The sequence below is a fragment of the Macaca nemestrina genome, chromosome 1 (assembly GCF_043159975.1).
Source record: "Macaca nemestrina isolate mMacNem1 chromosome 1, mMacNem.hap1, whole genome shotgun sequence".
Classification (NCBI taxonomy): Eukaryota; Metazoa; Chordata; class Mammalia; order Primates; family Cercopithecidae; genus Macaca; species Macaca nemestrina.
In genome coordinates, this window is record NC_092125.1 from 36307688 (window position 1) to 36330393 (window position 22706).

Genomic DNA, 22706 nt, shown 5'->3' on the forward strand with positions numbered 1-22706 from the left:
GCTTTCCTCCCTCAATATGGAGGGCTCTGAGCTTCACAGGCAACTGCAAGGATCTGGCATGTGGCACACAGCAATGCTTCTATAGGCCAGGAATCCCACCTTCAGGGAACCCAAACAGAAGAAGAATCCCAAGCACTGACACTGTAGAGCAGAGCAAGGCGTCAGCTGCAAGCTCAGCACAGCCACTGCAGCGAGAGGTCTTGGTGGAAGCGACAGAGCTGACCTGGCTGACTCGTGCAGGCAATGAACATGGGGACACGTGCAGAACTAATCAGTCGGAAGGCTGGAGAACCGCATGGGGAAAATGGGTAGGTATCAAGGTAGGCTGGCAGCAGGAGATGCAGGCGAGGCCAAGCCGTGGACACGCTGTGGTTAGGATACCATGGCCAGGACTGCTGCCACAGGACACGGGATGCTACTCTCACAGATGATCTCCTGGCCTAGCTGCCATGGCCAAAAATAAGTTCTCTTCTGTCCCTGCACCTGAGCCTTCAAACCCCACTAGGCTGGGCAGGATAGAAAGGCTGCGAGCTCTGCAGGGGTCGGGGACAAGAGGGACACCTGGTTCCTTCCATTCCTTCCATTTCCAGAGAGGCTGATGGATTCCGGCCAAGAGTCACTGGGGAATCCTCCCAAATAGAATGGGTGCTGGAAGGTGGACAGCCAAAACAAACAAAACAATAGCAACAAATGCCCATTATATACTGGGGAAGAAATTATGTTGATGGAAACAATGGAATGAGCTAGTTTTGTCTTTAAACCTAGGAAATAAGGCCAGGCACAGTGGCTCATGCCTATAATCCCAGCACTATGGGGAGCTGAGGAAGGTGGATCACTTGAGGTCAGGAGTTCGAGACCAGCCTGGCCGACATGGTGAAACCCGGTCTCCACTAAAAATACAAAAATTAGCCAGGTGTGGTGGTGCACACCTGTAATCCCGGTTACTTGGGAGGCTGAGAATTGCTTGAACCCGGGAGGCAGGGGTTGCAGTGAGCTGAGATCATGCCACTTGCACTCCAGCCTGGGCAACAGAGCAAGACTTCGTCTCAAAACATAAAAACAAAAAACGCCAAAAAAAAAAAACAAAACGAAAACAAACAAACAAATAAACCTAGGAAATAGATGAATAACATCACCTCCCAGGTGAATAAGAGAGCAAAAGACTTTGTGGGTTCATCCTCTTATTCCTCAGGAGAACCATATCCAAATGAGACATGTACACAGGCAATACCTGCGGGGCGAGCTGTGTTCTACATAGACATTCAAAACTGTCTCAATTCAAAACCGTCTGGATTCAGACCCTCCAGAGGAGTGCAGCTCCTATCTCATGCGGACAGAGAGGGTGGGGTGATACATCAGAGGTCTGGTCAGGACTTGTGAGATGCAGTGAAATTTGATTGTGGCTGGTGGGTGAAGTGAGATTTGATAGAAATAGAATGGCCCATGCATATCCTCTGGGGACTCACAGACACCCTGAAATTGTATGCAAAATGTTGCATGTGTGCACAGGTACTTTTTCTGGAACAAGGTGAGAGACTTTATTGAATCCTCAAACAAAAGCAAGCACTGCTCTAGAACAATATCTCCTAAACACTCTCCTCACCTGACACTCCAGGGCTTGTCAGGATGCTCTAAAATATCCATTTCTGTCCTCATCCATTCATGCACGGCACTTAATCCCACTTCCTAGCCTTCTGTCCTATTCTCCTGTCTCCTCTCCATGCTAAACACGCCAGCCCCAAATGCTCCCCCTTGCCACCAGGGCCTGAGTCATACATCCATCTGCTGAGCTAAATATCTCTACTTGGATGTTTAAAAGGCACCTCAGCCTGAATTCATTCCAACTAGAACTCTTGATTCACACCCCCACGGAAAAACCCCATTCCTCCCCCGGGCTCATCTAGCTCAGTTCACAGCATTGTTCTTTCTGTAAAGCTGGGGAAGTGTGCAGTGGTGAAGCGCTGGGTCCAAATCCCAGCTTTTCCATTTGCTAACGGTGGGACTTTATGCAAACTGATTGAACTCTCTGGGCCTCAATTGCCTCTTCTGTAAAATGTGGGAAGTACTAACGCCTAGTTCATAGGAGTGTTATGAAATCTAAACAGTTTATGTGAAGTGTTTAGAGGAGCGCCTGGCTAACCGTATTAGCCACTGTTGTTCTTTTTTTTTTTTTTTTTTTTTTTTTGAGACGGAGTCTCGCTCTGTCGCCCAGGCTGGAGTGCAATGGCCAGATCTCGGCTCACTGCAAGCTCCGCCTCCCGGGTTCACGCCATTCTCCTGCCTCAGCCTCCCGAGTAGCTGGGACTACATGCACCCGCCACCTCGCCCGGCTAGTTTTTTTTTTTTTTTGTATTTTTTATTAGAGACGGGGTTTCACCGTGTTAGCCAGGATGGTCTCGATCTCCTGACCTCGTGATCCGCCCGTCTCGGCCTCCCAAAGTGCTGGGATTACAGGCTTGAGCCACCGCGCCCGGCCGCCACTGTTGTTCTTATTCTTCCAGTTGCTCAGGACAAATCCTAAGAATGATGCTTATTTCTCTTTCCCTCATGCACCACACCCAAGCCCACCAGCAATTCCTGCCCATTCCACCTTCAGATACAGATCCCAAATCTGACCTCCTCTCCCCATCTCTATTGCCGCCAGACTCGCCTGAGCCGCATGGTCACTTGTGGTGGTCTCCTAACTGCTCCCCCTGCATCTACCATGGCCCTCCTCCCCACACCAGCTGTCCAGGTGGCAGTCAAAGTGATCTTTCAAAACCCTAGGTCAGGTCATTGCTCCCCTGTCAGACTCAAGCCCATCACAGCCCTTGCTATGCTGAGAGCCCATCCCGCCCCCACCTCCACCCCGCCCTCCCCCCACCCGCCCCGGTGCCCTCTGCATGCCTCGTCCACCACTTCCCCTCCCTCCCTTTACTCTGGCCACTCTGAATGTCATTGGTCCTCCTTGAGCCCTCCTGAGCCCTCTGCCAAGAGTAATGCCAGAGTGGAGGCCACGGCTGAAGGCAGAGGTGTTGGCCTGGGGTGGAGAGGGGAGATTCCTCTGGGTGGGAGGTGACACTGGGCAGCCTTGGATGAAGTGAATACTGGGTGTGGGGAAGCAAAAATAAATAGAGAAACAAACGGATTAATTTTGCTTCTTTCCAGGGACTTGATTTTCTACAAGTGGTGCTCCAAGAGGCGCCTACACTTCAGCAGGGAGGTGAGCACCGTTTTGCGGTGGCCGGGCTGGCGAGGAGGTGCAGACCCCGGCCAGCTGGAGGGACTCTGCCCTGGTGGCATTCCCACTCCCACCTATTCGCAGGGCGCCGGGGAGGGCTGCAGGTGTTCTATTGCCACCCGGCTTGCAGCGCAAGGAGGGGAATCGCCTGGCCTTCCCCTTCTCCCCTGCCCCGCTTCCTTTCTCTGCTCCCACAGGTGGAAGTCACCAGCGGAAACAACCCTTCACCATTTGGAGGGCTGGGAGAGAGGGGCCACGAGGGCCCCGGGAGAGCCACCCGGGCTGCAGGCAAGGGGCGGGGAAGGGACCGAAGGGTGAAGGGCAAGGGGAGCTCAGGGAATGAACGAATGCTCCCGACTGATGTTTAACCCAGGACTCCGAGACTCCGACTGGTCACAGTCCTGCAGACCTCCAGGTCCTGCACCAGCGGCGCAGCGCTCCACTGGCCCGGAAAGCGCACACCGGGGGAAATGGTAAGTGCCATTGAAATGTCAGATGTCACCGTCTTCATCAGCACTCTTGGAATTACGGCCAAGGCTGTTTCTTCTTTTGCTGAGATTTGACTTACTCCCGGCAGAAGGACGATAGCGGCCTCGTCCCGAGCGTTTATTCAGCTGCAGTCATCGTTCTTGGTCTGTGTCCGGAGCCCCGGGTAGGGAGGGAGCGCAATTCCCGCTGTGTCCGCTGGGTGGCGCTGGCGCCGCGCCGTGTCCCGGGCTGAGGGGACACCGCGCTGCCCAGTCCGTGGCCGGACGCCCCCGCGCCCCCGCGCCCCCGCCCGGCCCCGCGCGCTGCAGCCGCCGCCTCTCCTCGGCTTCCTCTTGCTTTCCAGTAACTCTCCTCCTGGGGAAAAGGCTTCTCACGGAGCAGGCTCGGAGCCTACGGGGCTGGCCTCGGACTGGATGGGGGTAAGGGCGGGTGGCGGCGCTCGCGCCGAGCGAACGGAGGGCTCAGGCGGCCCGTGGTCAGGGCCGGGCTGCGGCCGCCGTATGGGGTGAGCGGCCCACCCCGAGCTCTGCGGCCAGGGCTCGCGGCTCTCGTGCAGATGCTGACGGGCGGGTGTGGGAGGGGGCTTCCCCGGGCGGGGCAACCGGAGGGGAATAGGTTGTGCAGGGGGAGGGGAGGCGTGGAGCGCCCGGCCTGCAGGCACTGGGCTCCGCCCTCCCGCCGCCTCCTATCCCTCCGGGTGCCTGGTGGCTTGGCCTCTCCTCCCGAGCTTCACGGATCCTGGCAGGAGCCAGCGCTCTCTCCATACTTAGGACTTGACCCTTCTTCCACACCCGGGCAGGGAATCATTTGCTCAATCCGAATTTAATTTTCTGCCTGTGAGAGGAGAAACTGGTGACAGTGTCGCATGGACACTGTCGGGGAAACCGAGACGCAGACCTGGAAGCTTGTACCAGAGGCCTTGCGGACAGCTTTGGAGCATGCATCTTAAGGCACACCACCTGTTTCTGCTGCTTTGGCACAGCCACGCGGCACCTAGGATCTTTCTCTGCACTCGGCAGTGGCCTAATCCGTGCACCCTCTGATGGTGTTGGAGGGAGCTGGGGAGCAACATCAGATTAATAGACCCTGGGCTATCTGTATGACATGCAGATTTCACCCTCTCATTCTTAAAGGGTGAAAGGCTCCAATTCAGAAAGGCGAGGATGGGGCCCAGGAATCTGCAATCTGCGTGTGTGTGTGTGTGTTTTTTTAATGGAGTCACTCTGTCACTCAGGTTGGGGTGCAGTGGCACAATCTGTGCTCACCGCAACCTCTGTCACCCAGGTTCAGGCGATTCTCCTGCCTCAGCCTTCCGAGTAGCTGGGACTACAGGTGCACAACACCACACCTGGCTAATTTTTGTATTTTTAGTAGAGACGGGGTTTCACCATGTTGGCCAGGCTGGTCTTGAACTCCTGACCTCAAGTGATACGCTACCTTGGCCTCCCAAGGTGCTGGCATTACAGATATGAGCCGCCATGCCCGGCCAGAATTTGCATTTTGTTGTTGTTTGTTTGTTTGCTTGAGACAGAGTCTTGCTCTGTGGCCCAGGCTGGAGTGCAGTGGCTCCATCTCGGCTCACTGCAACCTCTGCTTCCCAGGTTCAAACGATTCTCCTTCCTCAAACTCCCAAGTAGTGGGGATTAACAGGCGTGCACCACCATGCCTGGCTAATTTTTTTATTCTTAGTAGAGACAGGGTTTCTCATGTTGGGCAGGCTGGTCTCCAGCTCCTGACCTCAGGTGATCCTCCCGCCTCGGCCTCCCAAAGTGCTGGGATTACAGCTGTGAGCCACTGTGCCTGGCCTGGTTTGTTTTCTTAAATCCAGAAGTTCTGATTCGAACCTAAACTTGCCACTTCATTCCCAATCCTCTGAGCTTCATGAGCTCCAGATGCAGGGCTGTTAATCACAATTTCTTTAATTCTTTATAGCTCTTGTGGAATTAGAGGGGTAGATGTTCTTTTTGGGAAAAACATTAGAAAATGCCTACATGTCTTTATTGAAAGAACTTAAAAACAATGCATTTCTCTAGGGTTTATTCTCCCTCACGGCTCTCGACCTTCTCAAAATATAAAGTTGGCGGATTAATTATACTGAAAGTCTTCAGTTGGATATTTTATTATTGCATTTTTTAAAGTGTTTTGTAATTGCCCTGACAATGTAAGGAATGATATTTGTGAGGGTGAGTCAACAACACCTTCCCTGTTGGTGTCTGCCCTCTAATAACCCCGTGGGCTGGATCCCCAGCACCTGGAAGGAGTCATCATGGAACATTAATGAAGAGGAAGGCTGGTGCTGGCGCCTGGAACACTTCAGAGACAGAAAGCAGTGACTAGGCCAGACTGGCCCGTTGTTTTTGCACTTTGAGAGAGAAGTGAGAAATGGAAAATAGTCTCTTTGTCTTCTCAGCAAATGCAGCCTATGTATAGAATTTCTCTGACTTCCTATCTCTGAGATGCGGGCTGCCCAGTTCCGTGGAATCATGGCAAGCGAGAAACTGTCCTTAAGAGTTCAAGAAAATGAATATTCTCTCAACTCTGTGAGGGCCAGTGGGTTCCAGGCGAGACGAGACGAGACAACTTGGTGAGGGTCGTAACTGAGCCCCCAGTGCAATTAGAAGCCTCTGGATGGCCGGGGAGTGCACTCCAGCCATACTGGAAAAATTATATTTTGAAGTTAAATCTGGCAGTGTTTTTTCCGATATTTAATAGGCCTCGGGAAAGAGAATACATTTCCTTCTTTGTTCAGAGGGTGCTCAACTTACTGGAGTCATCTCTGCTGTGGCTTTATTTGCCAACAACAGAGAACTTGCTCTGCAGCAGCCCCAGGCTCTCTGGGGACCCCACAGGCTGTGCAGATCCCCCACTCCAGAACCACGCAAGGAGACGGAGCAGGAGCACGCCCCATCTTCCAGGCCCGGGACAGCTGCTGAGCTCCAGGACACCGACTCTTGAAGGTTGATTTTGACTACCTACCAAGCACCAGCTGAACCAGTTCTGCTTGTGAGGGGTCTGCGGTGTTGTTATTTGCAGGTAAAGAAAGTGAGATGGAGGGAGGCTGAAAGACTTGGTGCCAAGTCACAATGCCCCGCCGAATGTGGCCCACCTGGATATCCTGGGTGCTTCAACCTCAGCAGCTCTCGGCAAGTGAGTGGGCAATGAAGGGTGGACGAGGGACATGGGAGAGCTAGCCCGGCTGCACAGTCCCAACTCTTCCCGCCACATCGCAGCTTCTGCAGTTGGAAAGCCAGAACAGTGATCTTCAGTTCGTTCATCAAAGGGCCAAGAAATGTGTCCCCACCTTCTCTGCTTCAATTCTGGTGGTCTTAAGCCAATTATTTCGTGCCCTAAACCAAAAAATAAACTCTACAGTTACAAACATCAACATTACATAGGACAGGATCTGGCCCACAGGTAAGAAAAGTACCTACAAGACAGCTGCATGGACCTGTGGGTGCATTTCCTGTTACCCCCAGGGCATCCCAGAATGCTGACAAAGAGAAAACTAAGGCCTTCGCACTCTGATTTGTTACATGTCATAACACCAAGCAAATGACTGAGGGGACAATTATGGGGCCCAGAGGAAAGTGCCTGTATCGTGTAAAGTCCAAAGCAACTTGTTTCAGACAAAACATTTTGCTTTGGAAACTGCTGAAACTTCCATGGCCCTTGAATATGGCAGAGATGATCTAAAAGTTTTAGAAGCCGTTCAAGTACCTGTGGTAGAGGCAAGTCATGGGAGTGGTGATCTTTAAGGGGCTTGTCTTTAGTTGGAGGGCCACACACAAAGCAGGGAGGCAGAAAACTGAGGTCTCCCCAGAGCAGGTTTCCAGACAAAAACTTAAAGAAAAAATGACCAAGAAAATACCTGATATAATTGACAATGCCATGAAATGAAAAGTTTATCATAAATTCTAATAAAAACTACAATGGGCTGGGCACAGTGGCTCATCCCTGTAATGGCAGCAGTTTGGGAGGAGGAGGCAGGAGGATTGCTTGAGGTCAGGAGTTTGATACCAGCCTGAGGAACAAAGTGAGACCCTGTCTGTATTTTAAAAATATACTTTAAAAAATATTTTTAAAAAACAGCAGATGCATATCCCTACTGCATTTGAGACCTGGTTTCGGTCCGGCCTCCTCGAGGTAAGCTCACGAGCAACACTAGAATCTCAGCTTTCTCTGTTCACTGATGTCATCTGAGGTTTTTCTTCTTCTTCGGGGTTTTTTTTTTTTTTTGGCGACGGAGTCTTGCTGCGATGCCCAGGCTGAAGTCTAACGGTGTGATATCGGCTCAATGCAACCTCTGCTTCCCTGGTTCAAGCAATTCTGCCTGAGCCTCCTGAGTAGCTGGGACTACAGGCGCATGCCACCATGCCTGGCTAATTTTGGTATTTTTAGTAGAGACCAGGTTTTACCCTATTGGCCAGGCTGGTCTTGAATTCCTGACCTCAAGTGATCCACCCAACTCGGCCTCCCAAAGTGCTGGGATTATAAGCGTGAGCCACTGCACCCAGCCCATCTGAGGTTTTTCTAATGTAGAGAATATACCATAGTGTTTTAAATAACCCACCCTCTTACATTTGACTGCACTCCCTTCTTCACCACACAGATTGGGGGCAGGAGCTGCTTTTTCAATGAGAAGAATGAACAGACCTAGTAGGCATTGCCTTCAGACCCAGGTAAGAGGAATCCCAGCCTTGGGACAGCAATTTCAAGGGCCAAGCCCATAGGCCATCCTTCTAGAACATTCTCTGCATAGCTAGGGCTTCATGAGTCGCTTGCTGGGTTTGTCCGCCCTGAGTGGACTGTGTTGTCGGTGTGCACACCTGTATTTCCATGGAATGGTCTTAGCCTGCTGCTATAACAGAATACCTGAGACTGGAAAATGTATAAACAATAGACATTTATTTCTCACAGTTCTGGAGGCTGGGAAATCCAAGATCAAGGCACCAGCTGGTTTGGTGTCTGGCGAGGGCTGCTCTCTGCTTCCAAAATGGTGCCTTGGGGCTGGGCATGGTGGCTGATACCTATAATCCCAGCACTTTGGGAGGCTGAGGCGGGCAGATCACCTGAAGTCAGGAGCCTGAGACCAGGCTGGCCAACATGGCAAAACCTCATCGCTACTAAAAATACAAAAAATAAGCCGAGCATGGTGATGCATGCCTGTAATTCCAGCTACTTGGGAGGCTGAGGCAGGAGAATTGCTTGAACCCGGGAGACAGAGTTTTCAGTGAGCCAAGATTGCACCACTGCACTCCAGCCTGGGCAACAGAGCAAGACTGTCTCGAAAGACAAACAAAAAACCAAAATGGTGCCTCAGTGCTGGATCTTCCAAAAGGGATGAATGTATGTTCTCGAATGACAGAAAAGACAGAAGGGCAGAAAGTGTCCAAACTCACTCCCTCAATCCCTTTTATAAGGTGCTAATCACTCCCTAAAGGCCCCACCTCTTAATACTGTTGCACTGGGGAGTCAGTTTCAGCATGAGTTTTGGACATTCAAACCACAGCATTGTGCCCACTCCTGTTTCACTGGAATGGTCAAGGCGCAGCTATTTGCAGGGTTCTGACAGAGCTCTGCTATGGAGCTGGGGTGTCCACATGCCTGTATGGAAGAGCTTTCATGGCACCGGAGCCTGGTGGGAAGAGAAGGGGGCTGGGCTATAGGCTGGGCACCAGGGACTATCACCTTGTGCCACTACATTTAGTGTGGAGTTCCAGAGAGGCCACAAATTCTGCATTTGAACTGGACTCCCCAGCCTCGTGTTCCTCTGCAGGATGTAAAAGGTAATGCCAGCAGACGGTGGCAGTGCTGGAGGCCCCTGGTGGGCAGAGGTCACCTGGCTGGAGTGGCAGGGGTGAGGAGATGCCTCCCAGCATAAGGAATGTGGGCTTCTGTTGGGTCTCTTGTTCCAGGCCCCACACATGTTCCAGGCAGCCTGGGTATGTCTTGGCCCACTCAATCCCTCAAAGCCCTGTTTAATTATCATCTTGCTGTCACCTATGTGGTGCCAAGAAACAAGTCACCAAAATAATGAAATGCCTAGCTAAGCTTAAAAACAAAACCATGAGGACTTTCTGGATAAATTATGAAAAACAAAGTGCAAACTGCAGGTCCCTGTAATGAATTAAAAGACTCTATTCCAAGAATGCGTTAATTTAAACAAGGGAGTATAAGGCAAAGGGGGGTGATTAGGAGAGGAAGGCGGCTGACATCGAACTGAATATACCAAGGTTCCTCCTCAAAAACAAGTGTGCATTATTTGTGGTGACCATTCTTGGTATTGTTCTATTGCTTTAAAACAGCATAAATACAAAAATTAGCTGCGCCTGTAGTCCCAGCTACTGGGGAGGCTGAGGCAGAAGAATCGCTTGAACCCAAGAGGTGGAGTTTGTAGTGAGCTGAGATGGTGCCACTGCACTCCAGCCTGGAGACAGAGCGAGACTCCATCTCAAAACAAACAAACAAACAAAAATAGCAACAACAACAAAAAACAGCATAGCATCATTCTTGTAGATGCCACTCATTTAATATATGAGTAAATGTACTTGGTTAGGCTAGATTGGAGCGTTCGTCTGCACTGCTTAAAAGAAACTATTTACTAAGAAAATTCGAAGGACAAACAAGTGCAAAGGGAATGTTAGGTTTAATTAAGAAATCAGCTCTTTAAAGGGCTTAACCAGAATAATTGTTGGTATGCAAGTGGGGCTGTGAATTATAAATGAATCATCCATTCTTTGAAGGATGATCTCTTCTTGGAAAAGGATCTCTTCTTGGAAGGTCTTGGGGAGCATTTTAAGTTGTTGAAAGCCAGGCACGGTGGCTCACGCCTGTAATCCCAGCACCTTGGGAGGCCAAGGTGGGTGGATCACCTGAGGTCAGGAGTTCGAGACAGCCTGGCCAACATGGTGAAACCCCGTCTCTACTAAAAATACAAAAATTAGCTGGGTGTGGTAGCATGTGCCTGTAATCCCAGCTACTTGGGAGGCTGAGGCAGGAGAATTGCTTGAACCTGGGAGGCAGAGATTAGTGAGCCGAGATCAGCCACTGCCCTCCAGCCTGGGTGGCAGATAATAATTACTGAGTCGTTTTAAGCCGGTAACATTTGTGAGATGTTTATTACATGCTAGTTCCTCAGTTCCAAGCATTTAGTCTTCACAACAGGCCTAGGATTGTGACCATTTTATAGAGAAGGAAAATGAAGGCCTCCAAGTGCCTTGCCCGAATTACCTAGCTAAATGCTAGGAAAGCAAAGACAGGTACAACAGGCTGTCCACCTCTAAGAAGTTTGCTACCCAGTAATTTTTAATGTAACTTCTCAAATCAGTTCAGGCCAGCTTCCTCTTCCAGCTCATCTGAATTTGGTGAGTTTCAATAAAATGAAACAATAAGAGAAACGTTTCTAAGCAATTAACTGTTGTCATGTATTATAATAGGAATGAGGGGGAGAGCTGTCTTATGGAATATTAAGTCTGTACTTGAGAATCAATTGCCTGAAGAACATTCTTATTTCCAGATTGTAACATGGTCTTTTTATGCCTGAACAATGACAAAAAAGAGTGATGATTTTGTAACAAAACCTCGGGGACGCTATTAACAAGTTGGCATTTTTAATTCATGTGGAAATGCTATTTTATTTATCAGAGAATTGTAGCAGTGGTGTTCATTTAATTAAGAATCTGATGTTGCGGGAGGGCAATTGAGTGAAGTTTATAATATCGCAGACAGACGTGTATGCAAACACAAAAGAAAATTGGTTAAGGATCTAAGTGCCAGCTTATTTTCCCTGAAACAGTTCATTTTTACATGATTTGTGAGCTGTTTCATAAAGGAATCATATAAGTATATTTTATCCTTTTAAAGATATTTTACGGTAAACTCATCTAACTAGTCATTGTACAAGGCTCATAAATAGCCAAAAAGAAAGTGCCTCTAACTTTTGGCAATATTGAAAGTGACTCTCTCTCTGTATTAGAAGGCAGTTTAGGATCTAATAGCTTTCCCAACTGCAAGTAAAGTAATGGCATATTCTAAATTATATGAATGACATCATGACATCATAAAACCAAAAAGGTGAAGAAAATAGGTTTGAATGAGAAAATATTCTGAGAAAGGTGGAGAATGGGAATCAGATATGGATTAGAAGGAGACAAGAGATTGGAAAGGTGACAGAGGAGAGCCCCCACTATTGGTGGCTATGCTTGCACCTTCACCAGGAAGTGTTGCTCACCTGTCCAAGCCACAAGGTCTGGTAATCTCATCAATCCAAGTGCCTCCAGGTGCATGTGCCACTTCCAAGGCCCAGCCTTCCTAAGCCACCTCACCTCAAGGTCTGGATACATTTGTTTACAGTATGCCCTTGTTGAGTGCTAATTGTGTGCCAGGCACTGGGCTGGGTCCTGGGGACACACCCATGAACAAGGAGAGCAGGTTCCTGGCCTCTGGGAGTTGACATTCTAGTCAGAGAAGACAGTCTGTAAACACATAGATAAACAATTGCAAGAGTTGCAGATGGCGATTTGTGCTGAGAAAATAAAGCAAGGTAAAGAGATTAAGTGTGAGAGAAGAAAAGGGGCTGTTTAAAGAGGTGGTTAGGGAAGGCCTCTCTGAGGTCAGGACATCTGACCTGGGAAGGAGCCAGCGATGGGAAGCACCAGGTGGGGAGGACACTCCAGACGGAGCAAGTACAAAGGCCCTGGGGCAGGAAGGACCCTGATGTGCTGGAAGAGGAGCAAGAGGGTGCCAATATCACTGAGCTAGAGAAGAGGAAGAAAAGTAGGAGAGGAAGATGAAGAAGTCACAGAGGTCAGGCCATGTGGGCCATTTAGGCATGGCCAAATGCTTGGATTCTCTTCCAAGGAGAATGGGAAGTCATTGGAAGATCTTTTTTTTTTTTTTTTTTTTGAGACGGAGTCTCGCTGTGTCTCCCAGGCTGGAGTGCAGTGGCGTGATCTCGGCTCACTGCAAGCTCCGCCTCCCGGGTTCACGCCATTCTCCCGCCTCAGCCTCCCAAGTAGCTGAGACTACAGGCGCCCGCCACCACGCCCGGCTAGTTTTTTGTATTTTTAGTAGAGATGGGGTTTCACCGTGTTAGCCAGGATAGTCTCGATCTCCTGACCTCGTGATCCACCCACCTCGGCCTCCCAAAGTGCTGGGATTACAGGCTTGAGCCACCGCGCCCGGCCTGGAAGAGCTTAAGTAGGGACATGATAAGACTGATTTATACTTTCCAATTATTACTCTGACTACTCTGTGGGGACCAGATTATAGGAAGATGAGAATAAGGTGAGTGAAAAGGGTGAGCAGTCGTGGCATCCGCCTCCTTCCACAGAGATGAGTACAGGCTGAAGTCTTGTCCATTAGATGCTTCTGCGGAAGTTACAGGGAGCTGCCTCTGGCCTTGGAACTAACTGTGGTGGGATCAGAGATGGGGGAGGCAGAGATGGTGCAAGCTTTGGCCCAAAGACCAGAAGCAAAAAGGACTCTGTGCCTCTGGCAAGAGGACAACTCCATGTTTTCTGTGCAAACATCCAAGTTACCATTTCCCCAGGTGACACTGCAGCTGTGGGACCTGTGAACACGGCAACAGCTAACCATTCTGAGTTTAAAAATCAAGGACAGTACCTTTGTGTTTATAATACAGGGGCAAAGCAAAATTCATTGACAAGCATTTCCTTTAAAATACAGGGAAGGAAGATTCCACTGTCTACAAATTCTAATGGAAATTAATAAAATGAGCAAATATCACAAACATTGTCTTTATTCTGTGTGGTGTCCTGGTTATATGAGTGTTTACAGAAGTTTTTCTAGCTTATCTCTTGTCTCAACTCCCAACTGTCTGTTTTTCTCCATAAGGGTTTAAGTTCCTTAACCACGAATTGTCCTGCCACTGAAGTTTGTAGCCTAATCCCATGCAGGGGATACAGGGGAATCATTTGGTTTGGAATGACTGGAAATCAGGGTGCCTGCTTGGGGAGGGGGTTGATGAAGCTAAAATGACAGGTAGGGGTTAGCTATGGGAGGGGAGAAAGCCTTCATTTTAAAGTGGTGAGGTCCTGGTTGGCAGGCATTGCTGCCCTTTAGCGCTGGTCTTTACCTTCTCCAGCCAGGCATCCCAACACACAGAGTCCTCGGGGGGCCAGAGTCACCCTGTGTGGAAGTGGGAGAAATGCTTTCCTAAAGGGGCCTCTAAAAAGTGCTGCTGCACGTGATTGCATGTGCGTACGTGAGTGCATTAAGCAATGTTTAGTGCAATCGTACGTCCAGATTTTACTTATGACTCCCTCTGTCCTTAGGAGTAGTAAATTAGGGCCAGGTATCTATTTGGCTCTAACCAAGGGCCGAGTTAGTGCCAAGCACTGGCCCTTCCTGGGGCTGATCCTCGTCACGAGGTCCAGCCTGCCCTGTCTCTTAAGACGAATTATTTCTCAGGTCAGGCAGCATCTCCGGCTCTTAGTAAAGAGACGGGGTGGCTCAACCCCACCAGTTCATCTGGCACATCTGGACACAAGCAGCCCATCCCATCCCCACCCCAGCTACCTAAAGCAAGGGGGTGATATGAGCCCATCTATGTTTACATAAAAGTAGATGGCAGCCAAGGAAAGAATGATTAGCCTGCAGCAGAATCTCCTAGACAGCTGGTTGAAGGTAAAGGTTCCTGTGCCCTGCCTGGAAATTCTCATTCGCTAGGCCAGGGCAGGGCCTGAGAATTTGCATTTTAAGCCTGTGTACTTGCCCGCTCACCTCATGATTCTGACAGTTGGCAGACCTTATCAAACACTGGACTAGAGAGAAGCTAAGCTGGTGGCCACATCAGTATGGAACTTGGATTGTGGGTGAGAGTTGGCAAAGGCCTGGCTGAAGCAGCCACCACCATAGAGAGGAAGAGAAGCTGGATTCCAGGGAGAGAACAGGGAGCGAGCTTATGAGGATGGGCCCTGGCTGGGTGGGGAGAAAAGGAGGAGCGCAGGGAAGAGGCTGCCCGCGGGGGCACCTCCTGACCAGCACCTGCTTTTCTGGGAGCTGGCGTCCACGGGATCTGCGGCTCTTCACACATGTAGGGGAGAGGTCCTGGGCTCCCTCTCCTCCAGCTGGCACCAGCTGGCCCTGCTTTCCTGATAGCAGCTCTCAGCCTGGGGACAAGCCAGGGCCACTCCCTGGGAATGCTCAGGTTACAGATGCACCCTAGTCCCAAACACAACTTCTCCATGGCCCCAGCTGATAAAGTTACCAAATGTCAGGTGTGACAGATTCCTGGAGGAGGACAGAGAGTGGAAATGGTGGCTGATCCCAAAGGATTGCCTTTTAACCCAAACCCATTTAGTGGTAACTACACCTGACATTTCCAGAGCCCTCCCCTTTATGGAATTTTAAAATGCCTGGACTCCACATGGACATTTTTCTTCTTCTTCTTCTTGTGGGTTTTTCTGTCTGTCTGTCTGTCTGTCTGTCTGTCTGTCTGTCTGTTTTGGATACAGAGTCTCACTCTCACTCCATCACCCAGGCTGGAGTGCAGTGGTGTGATCATGGATCACTGCAGCCTTAACCTTCCAGGCTCAAGTGGAGGTCTTCAAGTGGAGGGACTACAGGGACACACACCACTCCTGGCTAATTTTTGTATTTTTTGTGGAGATGGGGTTTCATCATGTTGTCCTGGCTGGTCTTAAACTCCTGGGCTCAAGCGATGCTCACGCCTGTAATCCTAGCACTTTGGGAATGCTAGGAGACTTTGCCCAGGAGACAGCAAAGAGCCAGCAGACAAATTCCTTTTCCTTCCTGTCCTGCTGTGAGATGTGGTGGGTAGAAGAGAGGCACCTGGCCTCTTCTTCTTTTAAAATGATTTACACAATGGACTGTCATGTACCATGTAGAAGTTATTTTTCTTTTTTATCTGTTATTAAGTAGGGGTAGCATTAATTTTTTTTTTTTTTTTTTTTTTTTTTTTTTTTTTTTTTTGAGATGGAGTCTTGCTCTGTGACCCAAGCCGGAGTGCAGTGGCATGATCTTAGCTCACTGCAAGCTCCGTCTCCCGGGTTCACGCCATTCTTCTGCCTCAGCCTCCCTAGTAGCTGGGACTACAGGCATGCGCCACCATACCTGGCTAATTTTTTGCATTTTTAGTAGAAATGGGGTTTCACTGTGTTAGCCAGGTCTCGATCTCCTGACATTGTGATCCGCCCGCCTTGGCCTCCCAAAGTGCTGGGATTACAGGCATGAGCCACTGTGCCCGGCCAATCTTTTTATAGATGTGAATAATTTCTGGATATAAATGGCTCCCTACTTTTAGAGATTTTGATTTGAAGTTGCTATTTTCTTACAAAGTTGACCCTTTTGTATTAAAGAAGTCCATATCACCATGAGTGGCACCCCTGGGCCTGAGAAAACCATTTTACCCAGTGAACTTCACCTGAGAAATTTTTCTTCTCCTGCCTCCATCTTCAGCCAAAGCGTCTGGTAGCTTTGCACAGAATGGCATTCTTGCAAATGTCATCCATCCGTCCTCACCGTGGCTGCAGGCCTCACCAAGGGACGGGGTCCTGTGCTTTGAGTCCAAAGACTTCGTGTTCATGAAGATGACAGATCTTTCCACAGAGTGGGTAGGAAATGAGAATTTGGGTCAAAGTGATTGTCTTAACCTAGACTCTCTAGAAAAAAAAAAAGTCCCTGAGGCAAAGTTTCTGTGTTAAGGCTTAACTGGGAGGGGCAATACCAAGGCCGCAAGAGGGAAGGAAGGGGTATTACCAAGCTGGGAACAGCTTTACAAGAAAATACACCCTGTCCACAGCAATACCACCCTGAACATGCCTGATCTCGTCTGATCTCAGAAGCTAAGCAGGATCAGGTCTGGTTAGTACTTGGACGGGAGGGATGGGAGAAAATATACCCTGCAGCCTTCCAGACAGGCCACATGGACCCATCTCCCATACCTCGGAGTGGGAGAGGAGAGAAAAGGAATGTCTGAAGGCTGCTTGCTGTCTCCTGTCTGTCACTGGTCACAGGTCTCTCTGCGGGGCGTTAATCCCCCTGAGGTTCTGCTGCCTTGTCTCCCCGAGTAGACACACCTCATGCCTGTCACACTCATTCAGGGCTGGCCTGGCGTCAGGCACAATAGAAACATACAGAAGCCCGGTGTCCTCCCAGGAGTGAAGTGCAGGGGGGATGGTAGCAGCGGCCAAGGCCGGAGGACATGTGGGACCAAGGAGCCTGGATGGTGGGTGGGGTGACAGGAAGAGAGAGGGAATCATAATAACAGCCTCTCACCTCATAGAGCACACCAGAATGTTAAAAATGCTGTGCATTGGTTATTTCCTTGAATTTTCACAAGAATCCTGTTTTGTACATATTATGTTGACCCTCACGAAATTGCCATATTGGCTCAGAGAGGCCTCCCACAAGGAGACAAACTTGTTCCTAAACTTGCTAATCAACTGGGTTTTGTTCAGTGATAAACAGGGAGTTAGGGGTGAAAAAGGTGGTTACCTTTTTGCCATCCCACTGAAACCCCAGCTCCACCAGACCTCCAAATGCCATTTACAACTTCTTTCTCTAGGCTGGCGTCTGTACTCAGCAACATATGACAGTAAAAAGAAAAGTCTTTGAGAAGTTGTGGGGGAAAAAATTCAGACTTCTTCACTTTACAAACTACCAGACCTCATCTCTCTGCCATGCTCTTAATACTTACTGTGTGTGACCTTGTGCAAGTCACTTAACTCTCTGAGCCAATATGGCAATTCCATGAGGGTCAAAGTAATACAACATGGGATTCACCTGAGAGTTCAAGGAAATAACCAATGCACAGGCACCTTTAAAACTCTGCTGTGCTCTACAAAGTGCGAGGCTGTTATGATTCCCCCTTCCTTCCTGCCGCCGCCCCCCACCAGCCTTCTTGAGATACTCTTGGCTTCTTTCTTGGCCCCTCTTGGGCTCTGACCCTCAGCTGTGTTTCCAGAAAGTTTCCCACCAGTTTTCTGGCCCCAAATTCAAATCCAGTTCTGGTTCCTTTTGCTCCCTGAAGCTCATCTGTCCCTTGAACTATTTTGCCTTGGGACTATACTAGGGAGAATTTTGACATTTCAGGGATTCTTCTCTTTTTTTTTTTTGAGATGGAGTCTTGCTTTGTTGCCCAGGCTGGAGGGCTGGAGTGCAGTGGCACAATCTTGGCTCACTGCAACCTCTGCCTCCCAGGTTTAAGTGATTTTCCTGCCTCAGCCTCTGGAGTAGCTGGGATTACAGGTGCCCGCCACCACGCCCAGCTAATTTTTGTATTTTTAGTGGAGACTGGGTTTCACCATGTTGGCCAGGCTGGTCTCGAACTCCTGACCTCAGGTGATCTGCCGGCCTCAGCCTCCCAAAGTGCTGGGATTACAGGGGTGAGCCACCACTCCCGACCTCTATTTTTTTTAGCTATAATGATTTGCAAGGGCAAAAATTTCACAATAAAAGGAGCTTTCTTTTGAAGCAATGAGTAAGCTCCTCACAAGTAGCAACATGTCGGGAACTGTAAACACTTGTTGCAGGGGAAAAGCTGGTCTAACTGTATCCTAGAGGCTCTAGGTTCAGGCTGAACAGAAGTACATGTCGGCTCCCTCATGTTGCTAAGCCCTGTTTCCCCTTATCCCCCTTATCCTCCTTTCCTAGGCAGCGCCTTATGTTAGCCTCACAGTGACCCCATGAGGTAGAAAGAGGCATCTCCATTTTTAAATTGGAAGCAAAGGTTCACAAAACCTGAATGATTTCCTCCGGGCCCAGTACAGCCACCCTGAAGCCATCTGCAACAAGAAATTGTGTCTTCTAGTTCCAAGTACTTTCTATTCAACACCGTTGCCATTCTTTTTGGCTTGTCACTGTTCCCTTTATTCTTGGTTTTCATAAGCACTTTTCTCTCCAGGGAAAGCGTCCTGCCTTCTGACAGCTGCTTGTGTTCTCAGTAACACTATCTGTTTAACTCACTGAGAAAGTCAGTCGCAGAACCACGCAGCCATCAGGGACTAACCCGAGGCCCAGTGGAGGCCCAACCCGATGTTTCCAAGCGGGGTTGAGGGGGCCTTGGGATGCTGAGGGCCTGCTCCAGAGTTCAGAGCAGAAGAAAGGCCCAGGGTAGCTCCTCACTTGACCTCCTATTTTGGAGGTTCCCTTGTGGTGGGGTACCTGCATCCCCAGGGGCATAAGGGTCGCACTCAGCACCCACAGGGCTTTCGTTTGGTGAATGCTGTTCAGTGGTTTCTGGTTGTCTGAGGGGCGTATGAGTTGATGAGATTTTGAGAGCGGAACTGGGGGATGGGAGTGGAGTGAGCCGGGGCTGGAGAGGCAGAAAAGGAGACTGTGGAGAGGAACTTCAGAGGAGGAGATGATGAACAGGATGGAAGGTGGCCATGTGATATGCATTCATTCACCTTTCCTCGTCCCTGTTTCCCCATGCAAGCCTCTGTCAAATTAATGTTACTAACGGGTGCGTTTGGCACTGATGGGGTAGCAGTGGGAGGTAACTGGTTGGGCTTGAGATGAAGGTAGGGAGCAGCTGAGTGCTCCTGGTCATATGCAGGTCACACACCACAGATTTCACTGGGGAAGAGGCACCAATCTCCTAATCTGAAGATACATGTTTATCAAGATGTCCTCCTTCATGGCTCATGCCTATAATCCCAGCACTTTGGGAGGCCAAGGCAGGCAGATCACCTGAGGTCAGGAGTTTGAGACCAGCCTGGCCAACATGATAAAACCCCATCTCTACTAAAAATACAAAAATTAGCCGGATGTGGTGGTGAGCACCTGAAATCCCAGCTACTCGGGAGGCTGAGGCAGGAAAATTACTTGAACCCAGGAAGCAGAGGCTGCAGTGAGCCAAAAGTGCACCACTGTACTCCAGCCCGGGTGACAGAATGAAACTCCATCTCAAAAAAAAAAAAAAAAAAAAAAAAAAAAGTTCTCCTTCACATCTTTTAAATCACTCCTCTTTTAATTCAGATTCAAATCCATTTCTTCTGGTCTGGCTCCAGTTGAGTCCTTGTCAGTGTCCCAAAGTTTGAGCCACAAAATCCCGAATTGTAGAAAAAGGAGTAGCTGGGGAAGGGAAAAGTCTGTGACCACAGTCAATGGAAACTGTGGACCAAGCAGTTCTGGAAAATGAATTACACTGTTACAGAGGCTTGGACTGCAGCCATAGGAAGGAAGCTATTGTTCTGCAGAAAAGATCATGAACAATTCCCACTTGGTAAAATGAATGAGAAGGAAAGTCAGAAATACCTGAGTCTTCAGTGGTGTAATTTCTAATGCTGATTGACACCAATCTGAAGCAGCTGAGAATAATGACAGCAATGTAGAACAAAAATGCCATTCACCGTGAGTCCAAATGGGTACCGAAGCTGCTAAGTGTAATTTAATCCCCTCAGCCCTGTCCGGTTGCACATATAAATCTGCCTTCTGTCTCTATATGTGCCAAGGGGCACTTCCATCTTTGACAGCAAGACCAAAGTCCATGCCTATTTTCTCAGCAAAGATCTCCCTGTTTGTGTTAAATCAGTCTCGTGTTGTTAAGCTAAGGGCATGCTGTGTAGAAACATCTCAGGCATTAAAATTTGTAAAACCTAACTAGTGTCTGCCCCCTTGCAGGGCCCTGTCTGTAAAAGTAACTAGGTCCTTTTTGTTTGTTTGTTTTTTAATCAGCTACCATTTAGATCTCAGGACACATTTTCTTATTTCATTTGACATGTGAGAAAATTGTTGCATGCCAATTGAGCTGTAAGGTGAACTTGACTGTGATAATGGGACACAGCTCGGCAAAGACAGCAAGGTCAGCTGACTGGTGTTCTGTTTTCTGCACGCTGTATCCACTGACCTGGTTCAGGATCACCTCTTTGTTCTGCAAAGGGCTATCAGATTATCACCAGGGTGGTCCAAGAGCATCTTCTGTACAATTAACCGGTAAGGACACTAACAAATATATGTGAAATGAATGGATGCAAAGGGGCAGATGAATATTTGTAATTAATCCCAGACACCCAGCTTGGCATTGACCTGTCAGTCTACATTCAAGCATTTTTTTCCTTTTTCCAGATAGGTCTAGAAATTCTTGTGTGAGTAGGAAAAAACCTTAGCATAGGAAATGTCTATTAGGCCAGGCGCAGTGGTTCATGCCTGTAATCCCAGCACTCTGGGAGGCTGAGATGGGCAGATCATTTGAGGCCAGGAGTTCCAGACCAGCCTGGTCAACATGGTGAAACGCTGTCTCTACTAAAAACACAAAAATTAGCCAGGCATGGTGGCACCTGTAGCACCAGCTACCTGGGAGGCTGTCGTGGGAGAAGTGCTTGCATCTGGGAGGTGGAGGTTGCAGTGAGCCAAGATTGCACCACTGCATTCCAGCCTGGGTGACAGTGCAAGACCCTGGCTCAAAACAAAAACAAAAACAGAAACAAAAGCAAAAACAAAAACAAAAAGAAGGAAAGAAAGTAAAAGAAAAAATATCTATTAAAATCTCCAGTTCTGGTAGTCAAAATGGGCTAGATATGCCACAGTAACAAACATCCCCCAAATCTTAGGATTTATACGATAGTTTATTCATAGCTCACCCTGGTCTGCTTTTGGGTTTGGGTGGCTGCTATCCAGGGCAACTGTTCTTGCATGATGACTTAGCACACCATTCGATCTCACAGCTTTTCTTTATCAAAATACCCTTCCTTGATTGCCACAGTAGGGGAAGAGCAATTACATGCTTCCACCTGGAAGCAACATGTGTAATATTTAATTTGCAAAAGCAAGTCCCGTAGCCATACTGAACTCCAAGCAGGTAGGTATACCAGTTATTGATTCCTGTAAAACAAACCACCCCAAAACAACACAGTTTATTACTTCTCATGGTTCTGTGATTCAGCTGGGCAACTCTTTTTTTTTTTTTTTTGTCCGAGACAGGATCTGGTTCTGTTGCCCAGTCTGGAGTGCACTGGCACGATCTCGGCTCACTGAAATCTCCGCCTCCAGGGTTCAAGCAATTATCCTGCCTCCGCCTCCCAAGTAGCTGGGATTACAGGTGCCTGCCACCATGCCTGGCTAATTTTTTGTATTTTTAGTAGAGACAGGGTTTCAACCTGTTGGCCAGGCTAGTCTCAAACTCCTGACCTCAAGTGATCTGTCAGCTGGGCAACTCTTTTGCTGGTTTGGCCTGTGCTTATTCATACAGCTGTATGTAGTTGGAGGATTGTGCTGGAAAGTCCAAGATGGTCCTCATTCACATGTGTAGCGATTGTTTCTGGCTGTTGGCTGGGGTGTGTTGGTTCTTCCCCGTGTGGCTTCTCATCCTCCAGTGGGCGGTCTCAGCTCACTTCCTTACATCATGATCTCAGGACAGTGTTCCAGGAGGACAAAGGCAAAAGCTGTGAGATCCTTTGAGTCCAGACTCCAAAAATTGCACAAAACTCTGCCATATTTTATTGGTCAAGGCTAGTCACAGGCCGGCCCAGATTGAAGGTATGGGGAAATAGTCTCTTAATGGAGGGGTTGCAAATGTTGTCACCACGTGTTTTAATCTATCACAGCAGGTACATGTACAGCCAATTCTCATTATGTGTGGTAGTTATGTTTTACAAAGTTGTTATGAACACTGACTTAGAGAATATTGAACCATTGCTCCTAAGGGAAATACAGGGTTAGGTTCCTACAAGCCCCTGGACACACCTAATCAATATATAACCTTGTTTTATGTGTGTCTATTTAAAGACGTCTTATTTTTTAAATACATATTGTTGATTCCTTAACATTGAACTCATGGCCAAAAGCACTATAATTCATGCCTAAACAAAGCTTATCTAATACCTGTATTTTCTCCATGAGGCACATCATAGGCTTTTTGTGCTTACAAACATCAGCATTATGGCATTACATCTGGGAAACTGAAATAACCAGCAGAAAGAAAAAAAGTAAAAAGTTTGTCACTGAATAGGTCCCCAAAAAGGATACTTGTTTGTAATATGAGAACTAAAAAAATAAGGCAAAATATAGCCTT

General features: G+C 48.6%; 1 long non-coding RNA gene across 1 annotated transcript in view; it reads left to right on the forward strand.

Moving 5' to 3' along the window:
- The first annotated feature begins 4344 nt into the window (after positions 1-4344).
- The window catches only part of LOC139357760 (uncharacterized), a 110211-nt gene continuing 91849 nt past the window's right edge, over positions 4345-22706 (forward strand). Inside the window, exon 1 of the long non-coding RNA XR_011611419.1 lies at positions 4345-8388. This is a non-coding gene — a long non-coding RNA (uncharacterized lncRNA). The remainder of the gene's footprint in view (positions 8389-22706) is intronic.